The following is a 13,132-nucleotide window of genomic DNA, read 5'->3' as shown; positions in this document are numbered from 1 at the left end:
TAAATAAATGTTCCAAGTTTTTAAAAATCACATCCACAAAGTAAGATTCAGCCCAACCGCAAACATGATGCACATGCTGCAGGCAAGGGGTTCTGATCAATTCAGATGTCTGATTCCTGAGGGCACATGGGTGCCTGAAAAGCTTCTGAATTAAATGAGACCCTCTGTCTTTCTTCACACCCATCTGTCTGTATGTTGTGTCATAAAGATGACTCTAGGGAGTGTGACAAGCCATGCAGACCCCCAAACTGAAGTCTTAGTATTTCCCCAGAGGAAGATGCTACAGCGGCCTTCACCTTCCTCTTAAAGTCAGGGTTTGGAGAGGATCCTGGCCTTGACCTTCCTCCTGAAGGCAGGGTTTGGAGTGGATCCTGGCCACAACATGCGAGGTACCCGGCTGGGCGGTGACTAATCCACTTCCCAGAGGACTCTGGTGTGGGAGCTCGGGGTGGGGGGGAAGTGAATGGCATGAATCAGGGATCAAGAGCAGAAAATACAACGTGATTCATATTAACTAAAGGAAAAGGTTGAGAGAGAAAAAACAACTAGAAATGAAAACCACACGCACACTTACACATCAGCAAATGCCACACTGAGCATGTCACTGGAACTTCTGCTTTTTAGAGTCCAAAGAAGAAAAAAAAGGCAGATTTTCAAAACAAAGCCTAATAAAACCAGTTGTAGCCAAATTGAATGAGCATAAAGCACAATGCAGCTACATAAAAAAGAAACAAATTGCTTTTCATAAAGTTGGTATTTGTTACAAGAAAAAAGGAGCCAACATAGTATTTCTCACCCAATCTCAAATGTCCTTTATATCCCTTTGTTAATTTTTGTTGAATACTATCAGACATTAAAATGTTAAAGCTTTTAGAAGTTCTTTTTGTGGCTCAGTGGTAATGAACCTGACCAGTATCCATGAGGACGGGGGTTCAATCCCTGGCCTCGCTCGCTCAGTGGGTTAAGGATCTGGCGTTGCTGTGAGCCGTGATGTAGGTTGAAGATGCAGCTTGGATCCCAAGTTGCTGTGGCTGTGGCATAGGCCGGCTGCTGTACCTCCAACTTGACCCCTCGCCTGGGAATGTCCATATGCGGCAGGTGCAGCCCTTAAAAAAAAAAAGATTTTCAGACTCACAGATTTTGAAATCAAACTGATGGTTATCAAAGGGGAAACATGGGGGGCCAGAAGGATAAACTAGGAGTTTAGGATTAATATATATATACATTACTACATATAAAATAGATAACTAACAAGGACTTATTGCACAGCACAGGAAAATCTAGTCAGTATTCTGTAACAACCTATACGGGAAAAGAATCTGAGAAAGGACGGACATACGTAAATGTATAACTGATTGACTTTGCTGTACACCTGAAACCAACACATTATAAGCCAACTATTCTCCCATAAATTTTTTATAAATAAATGCCAAATGAAATGTTAAAACTTTTGCTTAAAGTGCACATTATCTTTGCAACTAGGATGCTTGCTTCATTATAAGGCGTCTCTCAATTGGCATCATTGAATTTCTCAGTAATGAGTTATCTAGGAATGTAAAACAAAGGAGTGGAATTCAATCAACAAAGAAGTAAAAAATAAACAAATCAAGTTCCTGCTGTGGCTTAGCGGGTTTAGACACAGACATGGTGTCCATGAGGATGCGGGTTTGATCCCTGGCCTCGCTCAGTGGATTAAAGATCTGGCGTTGCCATGAGCTGTGGCATAGGTCACAAATGTGGCTCGGATCTGACTGTGACATAGGCTGGCAGCTGCAGCTCTTTTGGCTCCTAGCCTGGGAACCTCCATATGCCAAAGGTGTGGCCCTAAAAACATAAAAAATAAAAAAATATTAAAAAATAAATAAATAAAAGAAAAAAAAAAAAGAAACCTCAAAGCTACTGGGATCAACCACTCTGGAATAATGGAAAACCCTGGAAACAATGGGTAGAGCCATAGTTGTTCTGAACTGTGCTTTTTTTCTACTCAAAACTGTAATTTGATGACAGTTTTGTGTCATCCAGCGAGTTCTTTTTCAGTGGTTGTACAATGTTTCATCATATGGCTGTGATAATATTTAAGTAAATAGCCATGCCAAAAAAAAAAAAAAAAAAAAAACCCCATGCTCTCCTTTTCCCATTCTGTCCAAAGGCCTCAGAGGGATTTAGCTTCAGCTGTGCACAGACTTAAAAGTCACAAATTCCCTCCTTCCATTCCTCAAACTGTCTGGCACACTCTGTAGCAGATGCCCAGGGTGCCTCACCCAGACGCCCTCAGCATCCACCCATCTCCATCAAGGGTTTCCTACTGCAAGTACCTGCCGCTCTCCTTGATCTGAAGACTGAGGAGCAGGCGTGGCTCACTCATGGGTGGACCAAAAGACCAAGGAGCTACTGCCTCCTGGAATCGTCCTCACCAGTGATGGATGGTTGCCCCTGGAATGGTCTTCGCCAGTGATGGATGGGGTTTGGTGGATAAATTCCTGGGGGTCCTCACTCCCTGGGTGAAGCAACTCTAAGGTGAGCTCCTCATGGGCCTGACCCAGCTGTCCACAGTGGCAAGAGGCTCATTAACACAACCGCTTCCCTTCTCTGTCTCATCTCTCCACTCCCCCGCCATCCTTCCCACCCAGACGTGACACACCAAATGGCTCACACCTCTGGTACTTTCTGCCCAATCCTTGCACATTTACAAAGATGGAAACAAGCCCCGAAGGCCACAGGCATTTCAACAGCATGGACAAGGCCCATGCTTGCAGTGATGGGTTACTTAGACTGCTCTGTTGGGCCTAACAGGGTGCCCTCACGGAGACACTAGATCAGGGTCTTGCTTGCCTGGCCAACGCGTGAACACAGCATAAATAACTTAAGAGTGTTTGGAAAGACGTTTAATCGTTCAAGGCTTAGGTTTCTTCCATAGACCTACGGGGCCAAGAACACAGCAGTCAAGCCGCCCTCAGCATATGGTTTATGACTTAGAACTCACAAAAAGCATAAAATGGCAAGTCTTTTCCATACTAGCTTGGAAAAAGTTCTGTAGATTCTGCTAATTCCAACCAACATAAAAGTGATGCCTCCTCTTCCAGCTAAGCCTTGTTCGTGCCAGATGAGAGAGCCAAGGTACTGCGCGAGGCAAAGAAATGACATTTTCATAGCACTCAAAGCGTCCTCCGGAACTGTAGGAAAATACACACAGCAAATAGAATTGACAATTTCTTCAGCCCACTGGCTGCTCTTATTTCACTCTGACGCACTTGAGCAACTGGGGCTCTGGGATGCCAAGTCAAGCCATTTTAGGCAGCTGCCGGGAACATAGCAGGTTGTCACTGAGGGAGCCTGACAATGCCAGACACCTCCTGAGTCCACGAGGAGCCAAGCCGTGACACAAGATAAGGCAGAAACCCCTGCAAAGGTCTGAGATAGCAGCGGTTTTTGCAAGCTGAGCCTGTGTAGCTTTTAATGACCATGTCATCTCCGGTTAAGAACTGAGACTATCACTTAGGATCTGGGGGTTTGCCCCAAGTTATAACTAAGATGCCACTGGTAAAATGCTTTACATTTCACACTGTATCTGCCCAATTTGGTAGCAGCTGAGTGCCTTCTGGTTCCTGCCCAAGGCCAACAGCAGACACCTCCCCAGGACAGGCGGAGATTGCCTCTCAGCCCCTCACTTGGGTCTGACCATGCGACTTGCTTTATCAATACAAGAGGCAGGAACATCAATGAAGAGGCCTCTGGGTTTCCACCTGCACCCCCTGCCCCTGCCATGGTCACAAGTAGAGCTGCCCTTGGGCCACCACTGCCCACTAGCCTGGACTCAGAATGCAGCCAGGTGGAGAGTGAGAAGCCACACCTAGCTGGCTAGCTGGACCCCAGCCAGAAGCAGCCGCCCAGCCCAGCCTGGATCAGCTCCCACTCCCCACCCGCATGTGAGCTGGCTCAGCCAAGGTCAGTAGAGATGCCCAGCTAAGCCTCAAGTTGCAGCCAACCTTTATTGCAAGAGCGAAATAAATGCTTAGTATTAATTTTTCCGCTGCACCTGGGGGCGGTTTGTTGCGTAGTGAGAGCTGACACAGAGGACAAAGAGAAAGTACAGGAACCTAGGGGAATCGTGCCCAGTAGATTCTCCCTCTTTCCTGCCCTGGACAAACGGGGAACTCACAGGATATAATCATGACATTTACAATGGCTTCAAAAGGTCCCCACAATTCTTCTAGAAATACACTAGCTTCCGTGTGTCTTGGTGGGACAATCTCAGGAGACATCCTACACAGTCTGTCATAGGTCCCCAGAGGGACTGAGGCCCAGTTACGCCCAGGGGTCACCTGCTCATAGTCCTGCCCTGCATGGCCTCCCAGGTCCCTGTCCACTCCACACTCCCTCGCCGTGTTTCTAAGCATCACGGCTCCATAAACACTTGCACTGGGATTCTCAACTTAAAGACAGGGCTCCTTTCCACAAATAACAGCTAACGTTCATCGAGCACTTTCACGTGCCAGACACCACGACACACAGGTGACTTCACCTCTCTGTCCCTCAGTTTCCCCATCTCTAGAATGGGGGTAAAAACAGTGTCCCTCAAGGCTGTTTTGAGGAAAGAACATGCAACATGCCTAGAACAGGACCCAGCTTGTGGCAAGTCTTCCAAAACACCACTATTTTCTTTTTTCCCCTCTTCTCCCCCCCCCCTTTTATTAGGGTCACACCTGTGGCATAAGGAAGTTCCAGGGCTAGAGTTCCAATCCGAGCCACATCCATGACCTACACCGCAGCCACAGCAATGTCAGATCTGTAGGACCTACACCACAGCTTGCTGCAACGCCAGAACCTTAACCCACTGAGCCAGGCCAGGGATGGAACCTGCATCCTCGCGGACACTGTGTCGGGTAATCCACTGAGCCACAACGGGAACTCTGAACACCACTATCTTCAAGCAAGCCTTGCTTCTCATCACCATCACGTTTCCAATAGGCATCCACCTACTGCTAAGAATGGAATGAGGAGGACCGAGGACCGAGGCAAACAAGGAGGAAGAAGAGACAATGAAGAGAAAAGGAAATTCCACCTTCGGGATAGCACTAAAACTCTCAGCCAGCTGATGGCAGCACTAACCTTGAACTCAACACTGAGCAGAGCCATCGACGTGCACCTTCCAGGATTTGCTTAGGGACATTCTGCTCCCGGGGGCTCCGGGCTGAGAACCAGAGACAGGAGGGGTGTCCAGGGGGAGAGGCCAGTGGGGTCTCTCTCCTCTGGGTGCGTGGCTGAGGCATGCGAGCCACTCTGGGAGGAAGTGCCCTGAGCAAGGACCATCTCGAATGGGCTCAGCAGGAGCCGGAGGATGTGGGTCTGCAGGCAGAGAACCAGGCTTGCCCAGACCCAGCCAGAGCACTCCTGGGGGTGCTCACACCTGGCCTCAGGCGCTCAAGACTCCGCCAGGGGAGGAGAGAGGCCACCTGAGTGGGATGGAAGTTTCCCAACTCCCACCACCCAGGGCAGGGTGGGGGTCTGCCCAGGTAGCTGCTACTGACTGGTGGATCCCAGGGGAGCCGCCCTCCTAACACACCCCGATCTTGGACTTTCGACCTCCATCCGCGTGGTGCAGAGGAAGGGGAGGGACGACACTCATTTCCCTGGTGACACCTGGATGAGCAACCCTTTCTGTGACTCGCAGGCCACGCTGGCACAGCGGTGTTCTGGGCCCTGCACTGTGAGACCTAAAACACAGCCAGGCTCCAAACCCCGCCTTGGCCACTGCCCACCTGTGAGATGCAGGCACGTTCCTGAGCCTCTAAGCTCTCAGTTTCCCCATTTGAAAAGTGAGACCCACCCTTCCAGGGCCACTGTGACAAAAAAAATGTAACAATGAATGTGGTGGTGTCAGAAGGGTGGGGGAAGTGGGGGCGGGCAGTGGAAGCTGAAGTCTTCCTGAAATTCCATGAAAAAAGGGATGCAGGAGACAGACCAGCTGACCCTTCCCCCACCCCCACTGCCGCTGTACCCCTGCCCCTCCACGAAACAAACCCATCAGACGAGCCATGTGCCCTTGAGCCTTCAGTGGCAGGAAGCAGGCGGAAGTAGTGATGCTGTCCAGGTTTCCGGGGTTCAGCGCAGGCCCCTTCTCCTGACTCTGACAGGTAGGTGGCTGCTTACTCTTTACCTGTGACCCATCTGCCACCCCCCAGCTGACAGAGGAAGAGAAAAGAGCAGCAAAGGAAAAGAAAGCCTTTTCACTATCAACTACCCACCCCATGCGCTGCCTCCATCTTCCCCCCCTTGTCTCAATCTCCCCCGCCCCCCCCCCCGCCTTTCCAGACAGCGGATGGAGAATGAGGGGCGCCCAGGGCTCTTCTCTTCTCTTCCGTGTCCATCTCAGCCTCTCCTGGCATCCTCTCCCCTCTCAATCCAGTTCTGTTTTGCTCATAATTTATAAACCACGCAAAGGTTTCCTTTCCACCGCCTCCCTTGTAGTGTGGCCAACACCCTCAGCACAGTATTGCATCTTGCTGGGTGTGTGGGTTGGAGCGATGGCTACAGTTCATCCCCTTCCTGCGTGTCTGTCCTTTGCAAGGTGGCTTTGCACCTCCTACCCCAAGGCCTGGAGTCTACATCTCATCTCTCCGATCTAGAATGGTCTGTGACTTGCTCTGGCCAACAGAATGTGGCAGAAGTGGCCCTGTGTCATCCCCACGCCCTAGCTTCAAGAAGCCATACCCGTGTGCCCTCCTGGAGCCCTGATTCATCTGCTGGAGGAGGAGGGCAGAGCAAAGGTGAGTCACCCTGGCTGAGGCTTCACCCACCAGTCAGCTCCTGGCCAGTCTGGCAGCTGATGGGAGATGTGCCAGTCAGTCCAGCTAACCCAGCTAGACCCAGCCTAAACTGCCAACCCACAGCATCATCCACTAAATATATGGCTATTATTTGAACTAACTAAGCTTGCAGGGGGCAGGGGGGAGTGTGTTTGTTAGGCAGCAACAGCTAACTGATAGATCAGGCACTAAAAAAGACAATTAGAGATTTAAACTTGCTTAATTTTTTTTTTTTCATTTTTGGCCACCTCACGACATATAGTTTTCCTGGGCCAGGGGTCGGATGTGAGCCACAGTTGTGACATATGCCACAGCTGTGGCCACACCAGATCCTTTCAGCCACTGTGCCTGGCCAGGGATCAAATCTGCCTCCTGGCACTACAAAGACACCACTGAGCCACAGCAGGAATTCCAAACTTGCCTAACATTTTGCATGCATTTATTTATACTTCTTTTTTAAAAAAATTCCTCATATTCTGGTCGTGCTGCTCCCCCCCCCCATTATTACTGGAGTCCTACACCTACAAAGCACAGGCTCAAGTGGAGTGAAGAACTGTTCCCAGTGCTCAAGCAGCTGCAGTGACAACTAAATTCAAGTTGAAAGACACAAAGCCACCCATCGAAGCCTGAAAAGGCTGAGTGCAGACGTTACACGTCACATTTCCACATTTCCACATGCATACCAAAGTCAATTCTCCAATGTCGCACATCAGAAAATAGTTTCCACTTGAATAACTATTCACTGAGAAAGAGTGTCTCCTCTTCCTGTTATTGTTTAGTTTGTTGTTGCATTTTGTTGGAATTTCTTTATTTATCAAAGTCAAACCCAAAGATGTTTTATCTAACAGGAAAAGACAAAGAAAGTGACAAAGAAAACTTGACCTCAGAAGACAAACTTTTAGCTAGACAAGATTTCAGTATCTCTACCTGGAATTTTGCACGTCCTTACCCTACCACCATCCTTCTCAAGAAAATCCACACTTTCAGCTCTTTGGTATTTTTTTAACTTGCATTTATTCATTGTCTATCAGAGGTTAGAGCCTGTGCTAAAGAATGAGGCCCTGGGCTCCCAGAGCCTGAAGTCACTCTGCGGGTGACCTAGAAACGTGGTTATTATTTTACATGATAGGAATCTCCTGTAACGTGAGCAGATACCACGTGATCTCAGCTCCTGGGGGGAAGGCAGGCAGCTTCCCTTGGGAACTGAATGTTCAAGGCGGGACCAGGAGGGTTTAACTAGGATTCTAGTTAGGGAAACTGAGTCACAACAAACCACGTAAAGTTAGTTCTCCAAAGTTGTGCTCTCTCGTCCTCCTACTCCCAATGGGCCTGCGTCTCTGAGAGCAGTTATGTCTGCAGGGCAGCAAAGGCCCCAGCTCCTGGTCCCGGAGGAACAGGCACTGGGGCACAGCTGGATCTCACAAGATTGGTGTCAGAGAGCCCTGGGTTCAAATCCCAGTTCATCATCACATGGCCTTGGGTGAGTCACTTCATCTGACTTGACTTCCATTCTCTAACCTATAATTTGTGTAACAACATCCACCTTAAAGGGCATCACAGGGGGTTTAAATAAGATCATTCAAATCAGTGACAGTGTTTATCCTCTCCTGCATCTGCGGAAGGGGCAGGACTCAGAGGGAACGGTTCACTGTCCGGGCAGCACTCCACTGGCACCAGTGGAGCAGCTTCAAGGCTGGGGGGGCTGCAGCCGCCACCCCTCTCACCAAGTCTCCCTTATATGTCAGTGGTGCCTTGGGGGGCAGGAGTAAGGGGGGCTTCCTGGGGGCCTGGGCTGCCTTACCACATGGTAGCTGGTCTCACAGGCAGGAGGGCCCGGAGCAGGAGGGCCAGCAGGGAGCTTCATCTGCTTCGCTGATCTCTGCTTTGAGGTCACTCAGTGTCACCTCTGCCACCTTCTCTGCAAAGGCAGTCCCCATCCCTGAGTCCCGCCCGATGCAAGAGGAGGGAAAGCAGACGTCCCAGGTTGAGAGGACAGGGCAAGGTTCTGGAAGAGCCAGGACACTGTGATGCCATTTAGGTCAATGATCCGCCACAGTGACCTATGCAGACATCCCCTTGGTGCTCCTTCCCTTTCACACAGAGACTTGTGATTCCATGAAAAAAACCAGAACATTTTGGAAGATAGTATGAGAAAAAAACCATATATATGTATGACTGGGTCACTTTGCCATACAGCAGAAATTGGCACAACACTTTACACCAACTATTCCTTAATAAAAAAATATTGTAAAAATTAATAAATCAAATTTAAAAAATTTTTAGAAGAGGAGTTCCCATTGCGGCTCAGCAGAAACGAATCTGACTAGGAACCATGAGGTTGCAGGTTCGATCCCTGGCCTCGCTCAGTGGTTTAAAGATCCGGCATTGCCATGAGCTGTGGTGTAGGTCACAGGTGTCGCTTGGATCTGGCATTGCTGTGGCCATGACTCAGGGAACCTCCATATGCTGCAGGTGTGGCCCTAAAAAGCAAAACAAACAAAACAATTTTTTTTTTTTAAGAAAAAAATAGATGGAACGTTGGGAACAGAAGAAAGGCAAGCGGGGAATGTTGGAGAAGAGAGAAAAGGCTTTTACGTTGGGATGGGACGCATTATGACCTTCCTCTCAGTGATCAGCCAGGTTCTTAGGGCTCCCTGGCGTCCCGTCTCTAAGATGAGAATTAAATGACATAACCCATCGAAGTGCCAGGCCTGAACCATAGTCCATAAATGTGTGCAGTAATGGTTTACGCTCTGGGGCTCCTGAGGCATCCTGATCCTGGCTTGGCCCCACTGCCACTGCACTGTAACAGAATCCCTCAGAAACCTGGAAACAGGTAAGCATGCTCCAGAGCCCTGGCTGACAGAGTTCACGTGCACAGCAGTACATCCAGAGCACACACAGCTTGCACACCGAGGAACTCAGACGTGAAAGAACCCGGCTGCCGAGCACCCGGCTTTAGTTCTCACTTACCCTTCACGCCAGCATCTCTCTGTCTCCCCCTCAGTCCAGCTCCAACTTTCGCAGCATCCCGAAGGGTTGCACAGTTATCTTCCCCTGAGGAAGCTCAGAAGTCTGGCTGTCTCGTCTCCATCTACAACACACAGAGCTGGCGGCTTAGCGTTTTGTATGCATTTTTAAAACACCACGAAAACCACCCAGGGACTTGCCCTTCCCCTGTCTGGGAGGAAGCGCTGGGAGTGGAGATATCGGCATCTCAGCATCCATGGGGAGGGGTGTGTGTGGGGGGGTGATTCCAGGACCCACAGGTACCAAAGCCACGATGCCCAAGCCCTTTATTGAAAGGGTGTTTGTAGTACATGAATATAGCTGACCCTCCATATTGGCGGTCTCGAATCCACAGATTCAATTGTCCGCAGATGGAAATTTTGCAAAACTGAATCCGCGGATGCAGAGGGCAGGCAGTACCATGAAGGGCCTTTTGCTCTTATTCTGATCCCTTAATCCCACCTCTGAGCTGGGTAAACTCAGAAGGCACCTGCTTTACCAGAATGTTCTCTCCATCCCAACACTCAGATTTCCAGAACTCCAAATAGTCTTTCGTTTTTAAAAAAGGAACAAATCAGCAAGGATGCTGTCTTCTCTTCCAATTAAGTGGCAGTTTGTTCCTTTACTCTGCATCAAACTGAAACGGACAGCACTAATGGCCTGAACCTAGGCACAACACAGACTGGGACTTGAACCCACACGCTAGGACTTGAACCCAGCCTAATCCCAGATTGGGACTTGAACCCATAGTTTTAAATTAGAATCACTCACTCAGTGTCTGGCCTCCCTGAGGTTCAGGTTCAAGTCTCTGCGCAGAAGGAATTCAGCGAGAGACAAAGTGATAGGCAAGAAAGAGATTTATGAGGATAGGACGCTTGGGAGAGATGCAAGCTGGCAGACATAGAAGATCCGCCCCCAGGATCGGATCCAATGGGCTACAGTTTTATTATCCAAGGGGTGTGGGGGTTGGAAAAGACCTCCTCATTCTTCAAGTAGTAGCTCCTCCTTAGCATCCGGTAAAGTGTGTATTCAAATCAGCAAAAGGGCGGTCCTCAAACTCTGGCCCCTGGTCTGAATCTGAATGGAGGGCTCATCCCATCCCCCACCCAGGACCTGAGGCAATTCTCACACTTCCACTAATCCAGCAAGCCTGCCTTGTTTTGGTGGCTTTTTGAGCGATTTAGTAATTTACAGTGATCTCCCAACATCCCTAGGTTTCCCTCTCTATCTATGATCCTTCATTGGGACTTCTACAGCCACCTGTGCCTACTGCATCCCTATCAAAACCAGCTCCATCGATTTAGAGTTCTGCAATCTACAAGCCTAGGATTTGGAGATGGAACTAATTTGAATATGAAACCCAAATGATTCTCCTATTTCTTTCTTTTTTTTTTTTTTGTATCAACACCCTAACCTTTTCAGAATTACCTACGTACCTGCCTGCAGTCATCCTGCTTACAAACAAACAGAAAACAAAGCACAAATATTAGATCAAAGCTCAAGTTTCCTTTGGCCATCACCACTCATGCCTGAAGTCTACAATCTTGGCAGAGGTGGACACTCTCAGAACTTGGGAGGATATTTTTCCAGAACAATTTCTGTGCATTCAAGCATCCAATCTCAATCTCTCTCTCTCTTCCTCTCTTTCATGCGCATTTCTTTTCTAAATAAATGTTTGTGTGTCATCCTGCACTTTGCTTGTTCCATTCTCAGGATGTCTTATGTACAGTCCCCACATCAGTATAAAAAGATGGTCTCATCCTTTTTTTTTTTTTTTTTTTTGTCTTTTTGCCATTTCTAGGGCCGCTCCCAGGGCATATGGAAGTTCCCAGGCTAGGGGTCTAATCGGAGGTGTAGCCGCCAGCCTACACCCCAGCCACAGCAACTCGGGATCTGAGCCTCGTCAGCAACCTACACCACAGCTCACAGCAATGCCAGATCCTTAACCCGCTGAGCAAAGCCAGGGATTGAACCCGCAACCTCATAGTTCCTAGTCGGATACGTTAACCACTGTGCCACGATGGGAACTCCGGTCTCATCCTTTTTTTACCTCCTTCATTAACATTTCATAGTCTCATGGCTCCATCGCACTGCATAACTAGACCCTGACCTCCTGGCCAGCACCTCCCCTGGTACCCTCCCCAACGGGAGGTCACACACACCCCTCCTTTACTCCCTTGAACCCCATCTCTGGCCTGGAATAGATAGCCTCCCCTCTCCATGTACTTGAGAAGATCCAGCTCTCAAGCCTGGAGGCAACAGCGTCAGCCTTGCATCCCAGTTGAATCTCTCAGCCAAGTTACTTGTTACCTCCTTGGATTCCATCTGTAAAGGGGGGTGTTTGTAACAGCACCTGCCTCAAAGGGTTGTTCAAAGGACCATGTAGAAGGAGCATGGAGAGCATTGGCCTATGGCAGGTGACATAGCAAATGCTCAATAAGCGTTAACGGCCACCTCCACCAATGGCAGTTATCGCCATCATTGTCCTCACCTTTTTGGAGGGGGGGGGTTGTAATTTAAATCCCGCTTTCCTTCCGAACTCAGATTTTCCTCTGAACGCCTATTTCATATTGCAGAGAGGGCTACTGAAAAATCATCCCAAGAAGTTTCTGTCCCATTTACATCCCTTCACAGTGTCTTTTGAGAGTTGCTAACAGATAGATGAGAGGTTGGGTTGATTTACTGCCCACTGTCTCCAGGATGGGCAGCACAGTTGCACAGAGCAAAGGGGGCCAGTGAGCAAAGGAAGGGACAAAAATTCTACTGCTTCCTCCATCACATTGTTTACATTATGATTAAATAAGTATGGACAGGAGTTCCCGTCATGGCTCAGTGGTTAACGAATCTGACTAGGAACCATGACGTTGCGGGTTCGATCCCTGGCCTTGCTCAATGGGTTGAGGATCCAGCATTGCCGTGAGCTGTGGTGTAGGTCGCAGACACAGCTTGGATCCTGCGTTGCTGTGACTCTGGTGTAGGCCAGTGGCTACAGCTCTGATTAGACCCCTAGCCTGGGAACCTCCATGTGCCATGGGAGTGACCCTAGAAAAGGCAAAAAGACAACAATAAATAAATAAATAAATACGGACAAATAAAATAACGGTGTAAATACCCTGTTCTCATTATCTTGTATCATTACACAACAAGCCGCAATTATAAAGTCTGTAAGAACAAGAATGTAAACCAATATGACTAGAAGTAACCAGATTAAATGTAATGTAAGGGATGATGTTGTTTTGCTAAACCCATCCATCCCTTGTCATAGGAATAGAGTGGAGTTGCATCTTCTGGGAGGGGAAGGGCTAATGCAAGAAAAT

At 48.7% G+C, this 13,132-nt stretch overlaps 1 protein-coding gene across 26 annotated transcripts in view; it reads right to left on the bottom strand.

The window, feature by feature from the left end:
* Positions 1 to 13,132, bottom strand: part of RIN2 (Ras and Rab interactor 2) — a 251,143-nt gene that overhangs the window by 192,629 nt on the left and 45,382 nt on the right. For all 26 annotated transcript variants that reach the window (XR_014832907.1, XM_085004574.1, XM_085004578.1 and 23 more), the window contains exon 2: positions 9,780 to 9,900. The gene's annotated coding sequence lies outside the window, so the exon portion shown is untranslated. The remainder of the gene's footprint in view (positions 1 to 9,779; positions 9,901 to 13,132) is intronic.

This window comes from Sus scrofa, chromosome 17, assembly GCF_054392235.1.
Source record: "Sus scrofa isolate SSC_HxYL_T2T_F1_AM1 chromosome 17, Sscrofa_HxYL_maternal_Yorkshire_Landrace_v2.0, whole genome shotgun sequence".
NCBI lineage: Eukaryota > Metazoa > Chordata > Mammalia > Artiodactyla > Suidae > Sus > Sus scrofa.
The sequence above is the reverse complement of the archived record's forward strand: the minus strand, read 5'-3'. Positions and strand labels throughout refer to the sequence as shown.